At 38.2% G+C, this 18,973-nt stretch overlaps 1 protein-coding gene across 2 annotated transcripts in view; it reads right to left on the reverse strand.

Moving 5' to 3' along the window:
* Positions 1-18,973, reverse strand: part of OSBPL10 (oxysterol binding protein like 10) — a 117,841-nt gene that overhangs the window by 85,748 nt on the left and 13,120 nt on the right. The gene's annotated exons all lie outside the window — the stretch shown is intronic.

Consider the following 18,973-nt stretch of genomic DNA (forward strand, 5'->3'; position numbering starts at 1 on the left):
GTTGGAAACACAAACTATTATTTTTTCCCAAATAAGCCTATCTTTCACAACAGCACAGATCTTAAATTCCATTTCCCTGCAGAAATCATCCATGCTATTACACAGAACAACTATTTGACGCTAACTCTTTGCCCACAGGGGACGGACGGCAACCTCTTGGCTCACACGAAGGACAATTTGCTGTGACTCACAACAGACTAGAGAGAAGATCACACGAATGCAGGTTACCCCCTTAGCTTCTACTAAAAAACAGCCCTAACAATCTGACTAATGCACTAACGTGGGCATTTGGAATGCATACTATTTGCTGCTGTTCCTCTAAATAGCATTAGCATAGGACATATGAATTTGTGTACAATATTTCAGAAACTGATTACTCAGACTTCCATAGCTTTGTACACCCCAAATTTGCTCAAGTCACAACTTTGTTTTGAAAGCGGCATTTTGTCTTAGCCCTTTTTCAATATACCGATATGCAGAACACCTCTAACTTTTCCCACGATGGGGTATTTCCAGGATCGTCTTCACAGCCTGTTGAAGTCATTGGTGTTCTTGTGCTCTTTTTTCAAGTTAAATAAGCCTGGACATAATGCAAGCAATCATTGCCTAAGATTTACCCAGCTTCAGACATTTTTGCTCGGGGAACCTTCCTTTGCCACATTTATGCATAACTCTCTACTGCCACCACCTCTGCACGAGGACAAAGATCAAATTTTCTCTAAAATATTAACAGATTAACACCAGCTGTCCCAAATAATTTTAAGTTAGTGCATCACTACACCCCTCACTTCTGCCCTGACTCCATCTCCCACAAGCATCTCTCCACCCCTTCCCTCATGAAACAAATGAAAGGCCTCCCTTTTATAATCATGAAGCACATCTCTTCACCTTCCCTCTACAGTTTATCTTCATCACAAAAAAAAATCACTAGATAAATGGCAAGCTGAATACCAACCACCACAGTGTTTTCAACAGTAGTGTTAAACATAAAGAGGCCCTAAATGGAAATTGCCAAAATTTCAGAAGATTATTTTAATGACTGTATTACACCAGTCCACAACCTTCCTGTTTTGTTTTTTGCTTTTAAATGATTTTACAATACAGCTCTCCCACTTACAAAGCATTTTTTCTCTTCAAGTTGCTTAGCAGGGAAAGATGATGCACTTAACTGCAGGTAAAAACAGCAGAATTGGAAAACACACTATAAAAAAAGAGTCAGATTTGCACATTTCATAGTAAATTTGAATTTTGCTCATTCTTAGTTTTCCTTGTCCATTTTAGGAATAACTGTTACATATTCAGGATAAAAAGCAGAGCACTGGACAGAAGTGATGCCATGCCCCTGAGAAAACGATGGAGTAGCTTGACCCTAGAGCTAGTGCTTCTCTCTATCCAACGGACAAGTTTTCAGCAATCTCCAACTGACAAGTTTTCAGCAATCTCTTTGTTAGCAAATAAGTCTAGGCTTTATATGCAGTGATGTCCATTCTGAGCCTGTGCCATCCTCATTATAATTTCGTTGTCCTTTTATTGTTCAGGTACAAATCATTTATTTCAGCCTTTGTTATCAAGCCATCTTTTATTGATTAGTACCTTGGAAGTCATCATTGTGGTTATTGCAGTTCAGGTCTACAATTAACAAAAGGAGGAACAACAGCTAAAAATAAAAAAAAAAGGGGGGGGGGAAGAGGCAAGAAAAATCATCTTTCCTTCTATTAAGACCAAAGGATTTGGGGAAAATAGTTCCTCTGAGTCTAATGGAACAGGATCTATTACATTACATAAATACTACGAGCACTTCAACTCAGAAACCTTTGCATGCCAGACCAGTAAAGCACTCCCAGAATGACTGTAAGCTCCGCAAAGATGGTCTTTGCATTGCCATAAAGCTACCCCAGGGACGGAAACCAGCGATTTGAGTACAGAATACACCTTTACCAGCATAACGACATCCAAGAGTAACGACTTCTGCAAATCCACATGTGCAGAGACAGCATCCTTCCACATCCTTATTATCACTGCTACAGCAGTAGTGGTAACTTGCCCGTCTAGCCAACCATAACCTATTTTACATACAGTCTCAGAAAAAAAACGAACATCATTGGCCTTGTACCTTCAGTTTTCAGTACTTGTGATGATGTCTTAGTTGCCTGTAAAAGCATGCAATATGTTTCCAGAACAACCCAAGTAGTAATCTTAAGAAAGAAAAAAAGTATCCAGTTCTCACAGGCCTTCCCATCGCCCTTTTCAAGTATCCTGCCTTCTTTCTTGTCCCAGTTGAACCAGTATCTATGTTTGCCAACTTTGAAAGTCATAAGAGAAAAAAAGAATTATCTACAGAAACGTTAAGTCCCAACTGCCCAACAAAAACTGGTCACGTCAACGAAAGAGCTTTCCTGTGACTTTGAAAAGCTCAGGAACTTTTCACAGGCATCCTGACCATGACACTGTTCGAATCACACAGAAGCAAGTATTTGCTTTTCGAAAGTTATGGTTCACCTTTACACAGTGGTATCACAGAAAAAGACAGACAGGAGTAAAATGCACAGACAACTATAGTCTCACAAGAGCAGCAGGGGGATAATGCACCTTGAAAACTGCTAAAAGGAGAGGAAAAGCCAGGAGAAGGAATAAGGAATTAAATGTCAAATCAAGCAGCGCAAGACTTCCTACAAAGGAGGGGGGAAGGAGTAACAGAAAGAGATAGAAAAAACAGAAGCAGCTTTCAAAAACATTTTCTTGCATCACAGACCAAGTGATGACCTAGTTCAGACCATCACAAAAACGCAGAAGAAATGGGAGACCAGATTCTTTCATTAACTGAGGATGGAAAAGCATTATATAAATATAAAGCAGAACAGAAGTAAGAGAATGGTACATGTCCCATTTTAGAAGCCCCATGTAACCGTATCAAAAGGACAGGGATATCTTTTAACTTGAGTTCCAAAAGCCGTTTGTTCTACACACCAGGGAAATAACGGCACTAACCTCTCTAGAACTGATTAATCTTACCACCTTATCCTGGATTTCTCTACTGGTCTTGTTCACAGGGCACACATTTACCCATGATGTCATTTTTTTGTAATTAATTCACAGACCAATACTCCTGAAAACTAACATACACTTTAGTCAGGTAGGAGGACGCAGGGTCAAGTTATGTCACACTAGACATACAAACAATGAGTGCTATACAGAAATGATGAAATAACTGTTACTGACAAACCCTTCCAAAAGACAGCTAAATATTTTATTCCAAAATTGGACAAAATCATCATTTTGGGTTGTGGGGTTTTTTTTTAAATTAACATTCATTAAAAGAGTCCATCTAATGGCAAGCTAGAAAATTACTGCTTTAACAGATTTTAGGCGGTTTTAACTGCTTAAGCACTGTTCAAAGCAGACATGTAAAATTAGAGGCAGGAAAAAGTAGGCCATTTCATAAAGAAAAGCCTTGGCCAATGGATTTCTCACTTTGAACCGAATACATTCAGAGACTACAGGCTTCCTGCTCCTCTGGCCCAGCCTGCCGCAAGCTCCTGGAATTCACCGAGATACTCCCCTCTGCCATTCCAATCAAATGCAGATGCATTACCAGCTGGTATCAATTACAAGATAAAAACATTCAGCCACACTGAGAACTAGAATTTTACTGCTGTTCTATCAAGTTAAAAAAAAAAAACAAGAGTCTGATGCTACCAGAATTTTTTTAAGTTACTCATGAGTTTGTCAATATGGCCTGATGACGCTTTATTTCTATTTTACTTCCCGTATTTCAAAATCAGCGCGCTCTCAGAATAAATCCTAAGTCTTGTAAGTTCTGTAACCATCTGTCTTAATTAAACACTCATCGTGTTTCATTCCTATCCCCTTTATCCATCCACTTTGACAGCCATTACAAAAAAAAAAAAAAGTGAATGACATCCATCAGGAAGTGTAACTATGTCATCTTTTGAATTCTTGGAAGATAGAGACTCAAACTGTATCAATAAACTATTGCAACTGGATTTTGCATTCACTGTTATAAGCATTTATTATAGTAATAATTATAAACTATTAATAATTATATAATATAATAATTTATTATTAGTTCCACATTCAGTAAGAATTTAAGAAAAAGCAATGACTATGGTTTAAAAAGTGATAAAATGCTGGTAGCATAGTAGATAACAATGGTCTACCATCAGAGGACAACAGCTACATAGGTCTTCCATGAGAAAATTTGACATTTCCAACACTATTCCAGTTTGGGGCAATAAAAAAAAAAATGTTTAAAAAAATTGTAAAAAGACACCCAAAACTATCAGAAGCACACAATATGAACATTTCCCATGTAATTTACTCACCTCACCGGATTTAAGAATTTTCATTTTCCCATCTCCACTCAAATTAAGCATTTCCATATTCTCCAGTGGAAATGCATAGTTTAATAAAAAAATAAAGAACAAATAAAAACATTTCTAGGCACCTCAACATTCAATTGCACATAACAGGGTGCACTGCTTATTGAAGCTGTCACTCCGATGGAAGTCTGCAAGTCTGCAATGCACACAAAGGTATGTTCCCAGCAGAAAAAACACCACTTAAAATAACTTTCTTCTCTCCCCTTATTCTGAAAGCATCTCAGAAACCAACCATCTGAAAACACGTTTTCAGTACTCTGTAATCCCAAGAAGTTTTCAGGGTAGGACTGTCAAATCTTTCCATTGTGTAATGCATTCCTAGTCATCTGAATTCTCCCCACACCCTTCTTCCTCAGTTAAGTCAGTTTTCTGGACCAAATTTTGTTTGAATATATAATGTGATAGAAGTTTTTTATATAAAGACTTTTGCAACTGGACAACTGCAATCCCAGTCAAATCTTCAACTAAAGACTCAATCTGCTTAAAAAAACACCTCTTTTGGAAAGCAACACTGTATTAATTACTTCCTAGGGTTCATAAACTAGCCTACATTGGGACCCATGCTTCATAATTGGACTGTGTCTAATCCCAGAGCTCACCTGTTTAAAATTGGTATGGATGCCCAAATACCGCACAGTAGCATAGACAAATCCTTTGACTAAAGACAAAACTTCCATAATCTCTAAACAATAAAATGGTTTTCATTATATCATGACCTAACACAGCAACTACTTATGGATGGAGAAGCTTGCTGGGTTTCTACAGCAGGCTAGCCTTGGTTTCAGCTTTTTGGAGTTTTTTTCCCCAGTTACTTTTTCACTGATGGACAGAGGAGCTTTTCTCTCTGAACACCACTTTAGCTCTTCCAGAGACACCTCTTCTTCCAAACCAGTCTCACAATACATACTTTATGACCTACTTTTTATTTTGCTTTAACCATAAAAATGCAAATTGTTCAGATAAAATACATTGATTTGAAGGAGCACAAAGTCTTCAGTCTGATTTAAAACCTTGATAGGCAACGTCTCTTTCCCTGTCATATCAGAAAAGTAACAATTAATGTATTTCCCCTTCTCAGACTTTATTATTTCAGACAATGGGACAAATATTATGTTTCACTATGCATTTCAGGATCAAATTAGCTCAAGAACAGAAACAACCCACTGGCAGAAGAATTTCACTACCTTTTCCTTCTACCACTTTGTTCTCAACATTTCTGAGTCCCAAACACATGTTTTCCTTTCACTCCATTCCAGTTTTCCTCCAGTCGCTGCCTACGTGTGTTCTTCAGGGATTGCATAATCCTCAAAAAGAGGACATTTTCAAGAATAAGGAAACAAAGCATTCTATAATTCTCTTCCTTTTTTTTTTTAACGTAGTTAAAAAAACTATATAAGAATTATAGTACAGAAAGTAAATCACTGTGTCAAAGAAAAGTTTATGGTTCCAGTAACTGAACAAGATGTCACATAGAAATATTTCATTTTTAGGAAACTGTATTTTATTAGGCCATCTTGGAGATGACATTTATGCAACTGCTTAATTCTTTTTTCCCCTTTTACCTTGAGCCATAAGATTAATGGAATTATTCATGCCAATAAAGATAAAGCATGGCATACACATTTGAAAGTCAAGGACTTTACTATTAAAAACCGTCTCTGAAATTGACATTTAAAGACAGGTGGCTGGGAGAACATACTTACATTTCAGTAACTGCTTAACATCCTTTATGCATTGAGGTTCCTCAATTTATCGTTTTCTAACATAAGAAAACGTAAGAACCACAGCATTCATTTTAAGTTTTACTGACTTTGAGCATTTCTGAATGAAAACTAGATTTTTAAAACTGTAATTTCTCTGCATTATTATAATTGCTTATCAGTCAAGCTGAACTATAATTTGCTGAATACATTTAGAAGCGTTCCACATCTAAAATGGAGATAAGAAATAGAGGAAGTATTATCCACACCTAATACATGGACTACTTGTTTCTGATCATCACGTCCTTCCTGATTTTAACATCCACAGAACTCTCACAAATAAAATCTTAAGAGAAATCGCCTTTCCTGTTTTGTCAAGTTCCAGTCAATCTTTAAGTTTACAGGAAAGCCCACTTTACCAACTAAAAGATCACTTCTTTCTCAGCATCTGCAGAAGCTGCAATTGCTACAGACCAGCCCATCAGTTCATCAACTTCTGCTTGCCACGCCAATTACTTTCAACGGTCTGAAATCCTGTATAGTCAGCAATAGACATGCTGCCCAAATTTTATTTCAGTAAAACGAGACTTGCAGTAAGGATAAATATTAATATTAGTTTTCTCATCTCAGATAAGAGTTGCTTAGGGGTTGCTTTTTAGGACAGAGGGAGAAAAAATAGGCTTAAAAATAATGCATCCATTTTAACCCATCAGGCTTAGAATTCATACAGATTTGCAGAAAAGTATATTCATCATACTAATGTATGCTTTAGCACAACATGGCCGCATTGAGGGGTAACAACCGCAATTTAGGGGCAAAGACATAAACAAAAGATACACAGTTGAGAGTGACAGCGTAAACAGCACTTACTGCTCATATCCCACCAAAGCGGCTGGCTGCCCGATGCTACTTTGTGCCATTTAGTAGTCCTTGCCACCTTCCTTTTTATTTGCTCTAAATTCACCACTACTTAATAATTAAACAGGCTCCAATTTTTGTATTGCAGATCAGAGAAAAAAGGCTAGCAGACATAATTGGGGGAGTAAATGGGCTGGTGCAATCTTAATTCTGGCAATGCTATTATCCAGCTCGATTGAGGTCACAGATTAAAAACAGAGCTTCCAGATAGAAAAACAATGAAGATCTAAAACAAAACAAGAACGGAGTACTTCCACGTCATTTATAATAATTTGGATGTAATGAAAGGACGTTAAGCTTTAGAAAGACACACTTCTGTGCAATTCTAAAAAAAGATACAGGAAACATACGAGAGACAACTAGTTACACGCTGATTCACTTGCTTTCGTTATCATAACAAATCACCTACAAAAAAATAACTAAACAGGGGGCAATAACTAAAAATTGGAAAAAATCTGAGCTTCTTCCCCAAAATAAAGAAAATACCTATATAAAATGATGTCTAGCTCGTGAAAGCTGCTTTTCCACATTAAATTTGTAATTTTCTCTACTCACATTAGCAGCTGTCAAAACTGCTGCTGATCAAGCAGTTGGATCACTACAAAGTTTTAAATGTCTCCCAAAACAATGCCAGCCATGCCAGGAATCTTATTGTCTATTCTTTTCTGTAATTAAAAAACACACCAAAATTGTAAGTGATACAGAAACATCTGGCCTTCCATAAAAACATGTCACTTTTTTTGCTTGATACTTTCTGCAACAGGTTTAGAAGATGGCCTAGCAACCAAACAACAAGCCGAATAACAAATTCAGGAAGCCTGAAATGCTGAATCAAAGGCTCTACCATGTACTTTAAACACACTAAGAAAGTGTAAGCATCCCACAGACCTGTTTGAAGGAAAGTAATCAAAAAGAAGGCAGCACTGAATGCAGAGACTGTGAACGCGGCTGCTCAGAGCACTAATGAGTCCAACAGTAACTGACGCTATTATATATTATTCTTTCAACAGTCTCTACTTTAAGTAGGGAGTTGCATACACACACAGACAACGCATTTCCAGGAAGGTCATATATGAAGACAGATCAATAATGAAGTAAGATTTGACCAATGTCAGTATTTTACAGAGATTTCTGTCTGCTACGTGCCACATTCTGCAGGAGACTTCACAGACTGAAGAGAGATGTAACCTTAGCTTTCCGGTACTTGCTATTACAACATCCATAAATGAATCAAATACATCCATTTGACAGCCTGGTTCTCATGCAATATAAGGAGAGTATAGCAAATTCAGTCACCTAATATAACGCCCCCACAACACACACAGATAGCCTGGAATTGCTGGTTTTGTATCAGCACTACCACGAAACAGTTTAACGAAAACCACATCCCACTGAATTTGTGTGAGTCAGCCAGATCTAAATCACAAATTTATCTCAAAATACTACCATCCGTAATCCAAATACTCTACAATTTGCAGCTACTAAATTTTGGCAATCCCAAACATACACACCCACAAAAGAGGATGCTGAACAAAGAACATCTATTCAATTAAGATACCTCCGCACCCTTTTCCTCACCTTCTGCCTACAGCCTGCCCTCTGAACTACATTAAGAGAGACGGATACAATTACTAGAAGGACAGAAAACGTAGGAAGGAAGCAGTAAACCTTCACACACACACACCATGTCTACTACACAGTACCTTCCCATCCTCAGCTTTCGTATTACTTCCCTCTTATGGTATACCAATGATGAATCAAACCCTTATTTGCAGGGGTAAAGTTGGTTTATGTTTCTCTGACTTGTCCCTCCCAAATCTTCTTCTCTCTTCTTCAACAACTTATATTCCTCACTGGTAAGAATTAACCCTACCTCAACGCAGCACTACTATTATTGGATATTAAGTCCCATCTAGAGGAAGCCCCTTCATACCTCAAACATCCACAGATTTTTAGAGCTGTCTTTTGCTGCCACGAATTACAGACCGTATACAGAAAAACACTCAGCTATGAGACAACCAATACGACCCTGAGATTTTATGCTAGACCTGGTGTTAGTTAGGATTTCACCTGGAGATAAAATACTTCGAGGGACTGAAATATTAATGAAACAAATAATAAAGGCACAGAGAGTGACCCTGAACAGCACGAACTCTGAAGCTGAGGAAGAGACAATTGCTGGATGACAAATCAAGGGATGGCCTAAACACCTCCAAGTGGGAATATCAGGCAATTTATTCAGGTAATCAGACCACAAAACAGACTGCAAATAGAAGTAGCTCAAATTACAAGACTAGCTTCAATTAGAGTAGCTGTTGAGTAGTTCAGCTACTTTAAGTGCTGCTTTTTGCTCAATTTAACAATGACAGAACAGAAATTAGGAGTATCATTCAAGTCATATCTTGAGCCAATTACACAGACAAAAGGAGTCTGTTATCTCAGACTGAAGTATTTGGGCAGCACGTCTCCAAGTTAAAAGCCAGGGAAATTATCTGTGTAGGTGAACACTAACGAGTCTGTTCCTCACAGGTGAACATGGTTCCTTGCTCAACAGTAACAGCCAGCAGTGCTAAGTCAGGGAACCTCAGGGAGTTGACCTGTATATAAATAAAAAGGAGTAAGTGTCAATGCAAGCAAATTGGCCGCTGGAGTTCTTTTCAATTCATTATTACTGCTTACTGGAAACCAAGGTTGCTTTAAGACAGACTGTAAAAACCCTAAAGTCACAGGAAAGGTACCTTAAGTCATGCAACTGAATTGTAAATTCTATGCTATAAAATCTGTACTATTTTGTATACAGTAACTATCAAACAAAATAGCTAAATCACTGAACTGTCTTCACTGTTACTTAGCTCTTCCATTATTTTTAATTATTAAACATGAAATATAAAAGGTTAGATAGGATTCATAAACTCTCTTAATAAAAAGATGTCGCCAACCTGAAAGTTTTCAATAGAAAGATGCTGCTGAAAATTAATTATCACAGTCACACATGTAGTGGTTTATGGAGACAGATCCTCAGTTTTACTATGACCACTGTGCTGCCAACAAGTGATGGACAATTTACAGAGGAAATGAAACAGAGGGATGAAGGAGTAGACAAGCAGAACATTTTGGCAAGAGGATGTACCAAAAGGTTTTCAGTCAATTTACCTAAAACTAAGTAAACAGAAACCTGAAGAATCATTTGACACTACAGTCAAGAATAATGCACTCTACTAGCTAGACTTCAAACCACCATCCAGAGCAAAACACTCTCCTGCAGGAGAGAGATGTGTCTAAGCAAACACATACTGAAAGCAGCAAAGATGTTAATTGGAGTACTTAACAAGAAAGGTATCAACACTCAATGCATATTTACTTTAAGGTTTTTTCATCTTTTTTTGGCCAGGTTAATCTTCTGCCATTTTAGTGAGCCGAATTCCATTACCATGCAATCAACAGGACATCAGAGCCATGGCAAAGTAAAAGGAAGTGAGGAGCATGCAAGGAAGTTGTCCCCCTTTTGTTGACAACATGCTCTTAATTCGGTTCAACAAACCTCATTAAACCATAGCCTCTGAGGGCTATTTTAATGACATAGCGCTTAACTGTATTTATGAGCAGGAATAAAACTGTAGATAATTCTGATTCTTCAGTTATTCTGATTTGGTCTTTTCTAATTCCAACACTAAGTATCACAAGTGATAGTGTATAGTCTGAGGTTTGGGAGTTTATTTTTCAATTACAAAGGAGTAACTATAGTACTGTTTTTTCACATTCATTTCTCTCTCATACCATATTCTTGACTTCCATCTTAGCATCTGCTAATATAAAAACCTATATATATGTTAAAAGCAAACCTACAGGTGAAAATGCAAATCTACTATATTGTATACGTTCAACACTCTCAGGCACGCTGTGTACAGATCTACTTATATCACCCCTGCTACGCCTAAAGGTGACCAGCAGGCAGAAAAAGCACCCTCTTTGTTCCTTCATGATGTATGAGAGACACCTAGGATGCTCTCCTCCAGTTGTATCAGCCTAGAGATATTAGTTCCAGCTTTCCCTAGTCTTCTTGGAAGAGTAATGTGCCAGAAATACTAACACAAGATAATAAATAAATAAACAAAAATTCATTCACACAGGGCAAGCATTCAAAAGTACACAGGAACCTAAATGAGTCTGTGAAGGCATTCCATCTTTTGCGCATGCTTTCTCAGAACATATTTTTGCATTTCAAATCTTGAAAAACTTCCGACAGGTAATATAAAAATATTAAAAGTCACATTTACTGAATACCTGCATGCTCCAAATTACAAGTGCCACTAACGCATGCTGTGGCAGGAGAAGCTGTTATGTCTTTCCATCGTCTGCTCCCCTCCACTTTGTTGCCAGAGATCATCACCCCTGCAGAGCAGCAACCGACCAACCCTACAGAAGTCCTGCGCTCAGTGAAACTAAGGTTATCATCTGCAATCAGTTCATCAGTTTATCACTATGCCACGCTATGAACAACTGCAGCTGACAGCACTGACTCACAACCTCTACTACAATGGTTAAACGAGTGAGGAAAAAGCACGAGCGGTATCAAGTGATCAGAAACAGGCCTCAGCTGAGTATTAACTGTGACAAATGATCACTTCCCTCTCTTCCAGAAACTGGTGTGCTAGGCTTACTGCCAAGTGAGAGTTACATTTTGATATCTTAGATTGTCTTCACAAAACACAGCACAGTTAACCTCACCTCATGTCCACAGCTCAGCTGGTTGTAAAAAAAACATCATCCAAACTTAGGGTTCATCACTGCTCCTCTTCCCTCCTTCCTCTCCTGTGCCCTTGGGTCCTCTCTAGTGCTCAAACTCAGTGGGACCTAATTAAATTTGTTAAACCAGGGGAAAAAAAAAAAACAGATGGAACAGACAGTTGGGAGAGGGTCGCCCTTATTCAGCAGTAAGGTGAAACTGCGGCTCATCTTCTGGTCTCATGAGAACAATTGGTACAAGCTACCACAAAAGCAAAGGAGGTCTTTTCAGATACCATCTACCAGCTCAAGCCAAACCACAACATACATTCATGCTAATTATTATCAGCAAACAAAAACTGGAATATGCAAAATAATTTGTAACTACTAAATCATTATAAAAGCCTTCAAAGAGACATAAGCCATGTTCATTTATTCCTCTTAACTATGCAATAACTTTTACATTTTCGTCTCCTAATCTGCTTTTCCAACTTCATTATTTGGAAGAAAGTCAGAGATATTTAATTCCGTGCAAGTTACTGATAGGAGACTCTAAAGAACAGGACATTCCTCTGCAAGCTAAAACTCATCCAAAAATTATATTTAACCTGATTTACAATTGATGCATTTCCATGGATGAAGTCTTAGGAAATCTGCATGGACATCCTCTTACAACTGTTTGCAATCTACATGAAGAATTCTATTCCAGCACTACTTCATTGAAGAAAATACATAAAGTACCTCTGGTATTTCTCAATACATACAATTCTTTTACGACCATTAAATTACAAAAAAATTTTAAAAAAAGTTGAACTTTAGATAGTGCCCTTTAATCTCTAAATCACCTACTTTTATATAGAAATGTCTTGCACATTTACACCACAGTCGACAGTAATGGTGCAAAATAAACAGCAACAGTTCCCCCAAAATCTCAGTATATTGTTACATCAACACAATTAGGCAAAATGAAAAACGCCGCCCTTAGAAAGCACAAGGGAAAATCAGTTGTAATTTCTCACTCTATCTCCTCAAGGAAGAATTGTTGACTTGCACTTTAAAAATCTGCTTCAGCTGAACAGCCTTCCCTTATTTGGTGTCACGTCAGAACTTCTGCTCTGTCACCTTCATTTCTTTGTTCATATCACTGGCCAGTAGCAGTACTCGGTACCGCATCCCAGTATAGCCTATACAATAATCAGAGTTGTAGTCAGCTAAAGAACAATGCTGCCAGATCAGTCTTTGGGGAGAAGAGGAACTTTGCAGAGTCATCCATCCAGCAGGAAAGCAATCCATTTCCTCTGCAGCTACAAGCATAACACGGAAACCTCTGGCCAATATTTTCAGCCGTAGGTCTGTGATGGATACGCTTGATTCCTAGCCATACTTTGATTCAGGCTGGCTAAAGAGCAACAGGCCTCGCACCCTGTGGCAAACCTGAGAGCTGAAAAGCTCCTAGCTTGCATACAAGGGATTGAAGGTGCCTTGGAAAAATATTTCACAGAATCACAGAATGGTAGGGGTTAGAAGGGACTTTCAGAGATCATCTAGTCCATCCCCCCGGCCAAAGCAGGTTCACCTAGAGCAAGTTGCACAGGTGTTTTCGAAAGGTGGTTTCAAAACCCAAAAACGCAAGATAACCAAAGTACAGAACACAATACCAGAGCTAAAACGAAGACATCTATCTTGTCTATACTATTGTCTAGCAGCCAACTACTTCACACAGCTCCCCCTGAACTGCAGCTAGACGGCACGCCAGGTCACTCTTTCTTAGGAACAATTCGCACCACTCAGCACTAGCAGTCCTGTCAAATTTGTTTCCACTGTACTCAGTACTACATCAATTTCAATTTTAAAATTATGAAACATGGTATTTTTCAGAAGCCTCCTACATTACATCACATTACATACATTTCTGTTGAGTCCCTCGTTATATCTTACCGAATTACTGAGAAATCATATTGGCTGATCAGCTGGGAAGCAGGTAATTCTGAACAAAATTTGACATCATTCTTAATACGAAAGCAATCAGTTGCTCTACAACGAGGCACAAGCTCGCTCGTAACTTTTTAAAAGCTTAACATAATTTCTGATATCATTCCTATAGTTACAATCATACTAGTTATAAAAGCAATTCAGAAATTGCTGATCTAACCCACCCTCCCGCACAAATAAAAAGAGCTCCTTTGCCATAACTGAAATTATGAACTTCTGAGCTATGAAGAACTATGAACCAACCAATACAAACCAAAGAGAAGTTTAAATTCTTCACTTTTGCAATAAACTAGTACATGGGTATTAAAGAAATATTGCCAATAATGAAAATATTATAGCAAAACCGATTTCTTTTAAACATGCTGACAACACCACTGCTTATCAATGGTATAAAGCAGAATCACCTGCCTGTAGAAGATCAAACCATGGAACAATGAGTTAACTTAATGAGGCAAATAAAATATCTTTTAGAGTCTGCTTCCAGTTCAACTTTAGAGTTTTACAGATTCTCTAAGGTCAGGTTTGTGCTCTCCTCTTTTTGGTAAAACCAGCATCAAACATATTATAGCAAAACAGCACACTTTTTTCCATGAGATGGGAAGTAACATCAAGTTGTGAGATTTCTATTAAACTTGAAGTTTAATGGTTCTAGCACAAGCTAGAACCCCAAATCTTATTTTTACTACCTGAATATTTAGGCTACTTTACGAACATCCTCATGAACATCCGTAGTCACAATAATGAAAGGCTGTGGAGGACTTGGAAGAAGGAAAGATCAAGTTGTTATAGCTTAACCATTTCATTAACTAACAGTTATAAACAATATGTTTTCCTTCAGTTACCATAAGTCTTCAGCTTTAAAAATCAGAAGCAAGCAAAATTACTCTACTGCACTAAGTTCTTTTCAGTAATGACTTAGAATTTATTTTAATTTCTTTCCTTCAAGTGCAGTTCAAAAAGCTCTTCCTTCTAGCTTTTTTCCTTGTCTCTAATTATGATAAAAATCAATGCTGTGTTAAGTACTTCTCTATTCAACCACTTGTTTGTAGTTTTCTTTTAGTTTATTCCCAAATGTTATCAACTGTTTGCAAACAGTACTGCTCCTTAGCTGTTAGTTTCTCTTATCTGGCACCCCAGACAAGACATGATTTAAGAGCTTCGGAATGTATACCGTTATTCCCGCCCTTCCCCAACAAAATTACTCCTCTCATTTATTGTATCTGAGACACCCAAATTATAATCAGAAATGCTCAAGCAAAAAGACAGGGGAAAAACAATCCCCAAAGAAACGTTAGTCTTAACTGAAAACTATAACTAGAGAGGTGCATTTTTTTTAAACAGCCACTTCTAAAAACTATTTCTCACAAGAAAATATTGTAAAGAAGTATTACTCCTTCACTTTAGGAAGCACAAACTGTAAGTCTTGTTTTCTAACAGAGATTTGACATTTGAAGGTCAGTCCTGCTCTGCAGTGCTCTTTGGTACCCTACTGCCTGCCTTCACCACCCCCCTCAGTACTCACACTGGTCCTGCACTGCAGCATTTGACGAGGCACCCTCCCTCTGCTTTTCATCTCATTCTGAGCAGTGACAAGCAGACACTACAATAAAAGGACTGTAATTAAAAAAAAAAAAATTCACAACCTAAATACACTTGGAGGAAAAAGGTCCTTAATAGCAGCCTAGAACACTAGCAATAATTCTGTTTCCTTAGACTCCTCTAGTAAGCCCCATACTTGCTGTTAGAACTGCAATAGCAGCTTGCCTACTATGCAGTCCCTAAACAATGACAGAGCAGGGAATGATGCAGAATAAGAATTTCAGGAAGAAATTCAGTAGCAGGGATTTCAAAAAACAGAACCTCTTCCCCGGAAGGGAAAGACATAAGGTGGTCATTTTTTCCTTCAGCAGTATAAACACGCTACAACTTAACTGAACCTCTGAACCAAGCACTGCCAAATGCATACAGAAAGGGGGCAGGGGGGGGAATAAACCAGCTCATAAGTGTAAAACAGTCTTTAAAACAGAATTAGTTTTAACAATTAGTCCAAGCACCTAATAGATACCAATGCCACTAGGAAGAAAAAAATAAAACACAGAACAAGTGGAGATAATAAATTGCCAGAGCAGAGATCCAGTAGCTTTCATATTTCCAGAACTAAGTTACAGTTTCATAATTCTGATATTTTCCTTTAGAAAAGCATACAATTCTGCATTCCAATAATTAAATCTAGTTGAGGGAATTATTTAATGAAAGTTAAAACTCAACATGAGTAGAGTAGGTATTTTCAGTCTCTCAGACATCTGTTCCTGATGTCCTGACACCATCTCAAATAAGCAATCTGTGAGAAACTGCACTATATTTTTTCCTATACCAGCTGCTTTCTCTATTACTACTGACAGTTCCATTAAGGTTTCCAGCTCCCTCAGTTGAGACACCTATTCCACGCCTCTTGTGTTCAATCTGTTCAAATGTCACTTCTGAAAAATCAATTTTTTTCAGCTCAAGGGGAACAAAACCCAGGAAGGCTTCATGTCATTAGGCTTCTCTCTGGAACCTGAGGTCACAGCTCCTCCATCTCTAATTTTTAGCATATGTAACATTTTCATATCTGATCTCTATACTTTCAAATGTTTTCTTCTCTTCAGTCCATCTTCTACAGCACTACTCCCCTTACACCTGCTATCACAGTATCAAAAGCAAGATCAAATAAATTGGAAAGGAGCGAGATCCTTAGAACATAGGAAGAAGGACAGGTGGATTCATACCATTTTTCTGATCCTACAGAAAAGCTTCATATTCAACTGCTAACCCGTTTGTTCAATGCAAGAAGCAGCAAGGCTGTATCTGGCATCTGTTCAACCCTTTTCCTCCAAGCTTTAATCCTTCCATTTAAAAACTAGCATACAGAAAAGATTAGAACCTAAGTTATGAGACTAACAGTTCTAAGCTGCTACAGTCTGCTTAGAAAGTCCAGCTATTTCCCATAGTTCATCCCTCAACTCAGAGATTCCCACCAGAACCTCTGTGCCCAAGGAGTGCTCACCTAAGCCTCCTACCAGCTTTCACAGTCATCTGACTCCTCTACAAAGGGTTATGCACAGGGAGACACTTCCAATACTTTTCCCACACTGAGAGGAGCACAGTGTGCTATGGGGAGCCCTGAGCTCTGTCTAGGTTTGAACGATCTGCCAGCCTTCAGTCCCCAGCACAGCAAAACTACCACATATATTACAGGATTTCTTCCAGCCAACAACATTTAAACCACCACACTGAATGATGTAAGCTATGCCATACCTGCAACCCATCCTTTGCCGTTAGGCCCAAGGGCTGTGAATTAATTCATTATAGCTCAACAACTAACATCAGTCTGAGCTCACAGGCACAGATGAACTCCAGACCACGTAGCGCTAAGCACATCAAGATGCCAGCCATCAGAAACCAGCGCAACAGAACACCCCACAGTGTCCCAAAATGTGAGTATCACCCACCTACACCCTGTAAGCAGCACAGGGTGCACGAGGACATAAAGGCTGGAAAAGCAGTGGATTACCGGAAAGTTGCAGAATGAAACTTGCAGTTTGAACCTCTGACCTCCTGGGAAGGGCAGAGCAGCTGAACAAGGCTGTAATAACTCACAGGTTATCAATTGCTTACTGTCTGCAACGGATTCTCGTATTTGTACTCACATCTGAGAGCTTTGCTTCAAAACACTGGCTGTTCTCACAGCTCCTTATGACTATCAACTCTAAATCAGTATCTTAATTAAAAAAGAAGAGTAAGGGTACCAGTGAAGTCATTATTTTCAGAGCATAATTACATTTTCACTAGGATTTTACCATCAAAATATAAGAACTGGGGGGAAAGCTAGCAGTCCTGTTAGCAAGTTATTTAACAACAGAAGAAAACTAAGGAATTAGAAGTTTCAGGTATTCCAGTCTCTGGTTGTGTTTTTCTCACCCAGGAGCAAAAAGACCCAGCTAGCCAGAACCACCCGCAAGTCAGGCACCCCAGCTTTCACTTCTGGGGAAAATTACCAACCTTCTCCTAACCAGTGCAATTCAGGACTTGGGAGGAGAAGAGGATATTCTGAAATAAGCCTCAAAAGCATGTTTAGATTAACATGCCCTCCTAGAGAGAAAAGAGAGAGGGAGGGAGGGAGAGAGAAAAGAAGAAAAGGAAAAGAAAAATACGAACCATACATTTTATCAGTAACCTCTGGATCCCTTGCATTTCACTATCTCCCTGATAATGAATTTACTTGGCACCCTAAGCTGCATTCCTTACCGGGTGTGGAACAATTGCAGACATACTGTATGAAGCATGGTAAGCGTTAAATAAAATGTACACATAGACTTAACTGGACAGGACTTACACCAATTATAGCCGTAGTTTTTACAAACAGAATACGGAGCTACAGAAATGCCTTAGGTTGTCCAAAAAAGCTTGAACAAACCAAAGACCACAGAGGCACTGGCAACAGAGGGGTAGAGATGGAAGGGAAATAAAGCATGACTGTACAGTCCATTTTAAATAAAGACACGGAATGTTTAGAGAGAGATCTTATACAACTGGAAGTAACTGTATTAGTAAAGATTACTGTACTACATAAGAAAATTTTTTTTGGTCAGTACACATTATGTTAAGGACTGGCCAGTATAAGTAGTTCATATTATCATTATATGTTTAAAAAAATGGCAGAAAAAGTTTCTGGCATATCCAGAGCTACTACTAGTTTATTTTCAGATCAACTAGACTTCAAATTGACATCTTCTCAATATTCAGAAGCTATTTTGCTGAAGCTAACTTTTTAAGAACAAGAACATATCAAGAGAAAGATAGTGACTGTACTGTATTACAACAATGCAATCCAATGAGGTTCAAAGCATAACCACATCCCATCAATGGATATTATAGCATAAATTTTCAATTAGCTGCCTTGAGTCAGCAAAGTTTTATAGAGGTTGTACCACAGTTCACTGACTTCTTTGCCAGACCTTCATAGCTCATCCTTGTTTTGCAATACCCTGTCCTCAGCAAGAATCACTGCCAGGAGCCAGCAACTCTTCAGTATTATTTTCTAGTCAGCAGCTAAAAACATCACGGAATAAGAGACCTCAAGATATAATAACCTTCCTGTAATCTGAAAGATTAATGTTTAGGTTTGAAAAACACCTTGCGATCAATGAAAGCCACTTGTAGATCTCAGTTTAACACCAAGAAAAGAAAAATGTATAT

The sequence above is a fragment of the Larus michahellis genome, chromosome 2 (genome assembly GCF_964199755.1).
Source record: "Larus michahellis chromosome 2, bLarMic1.1, whole genome shotgun sequence".
NCBI lineage: Eukaryota > Metazoa > Chordata > Aves > Charadriiformes > Laridae > Larus > Larus michahellis.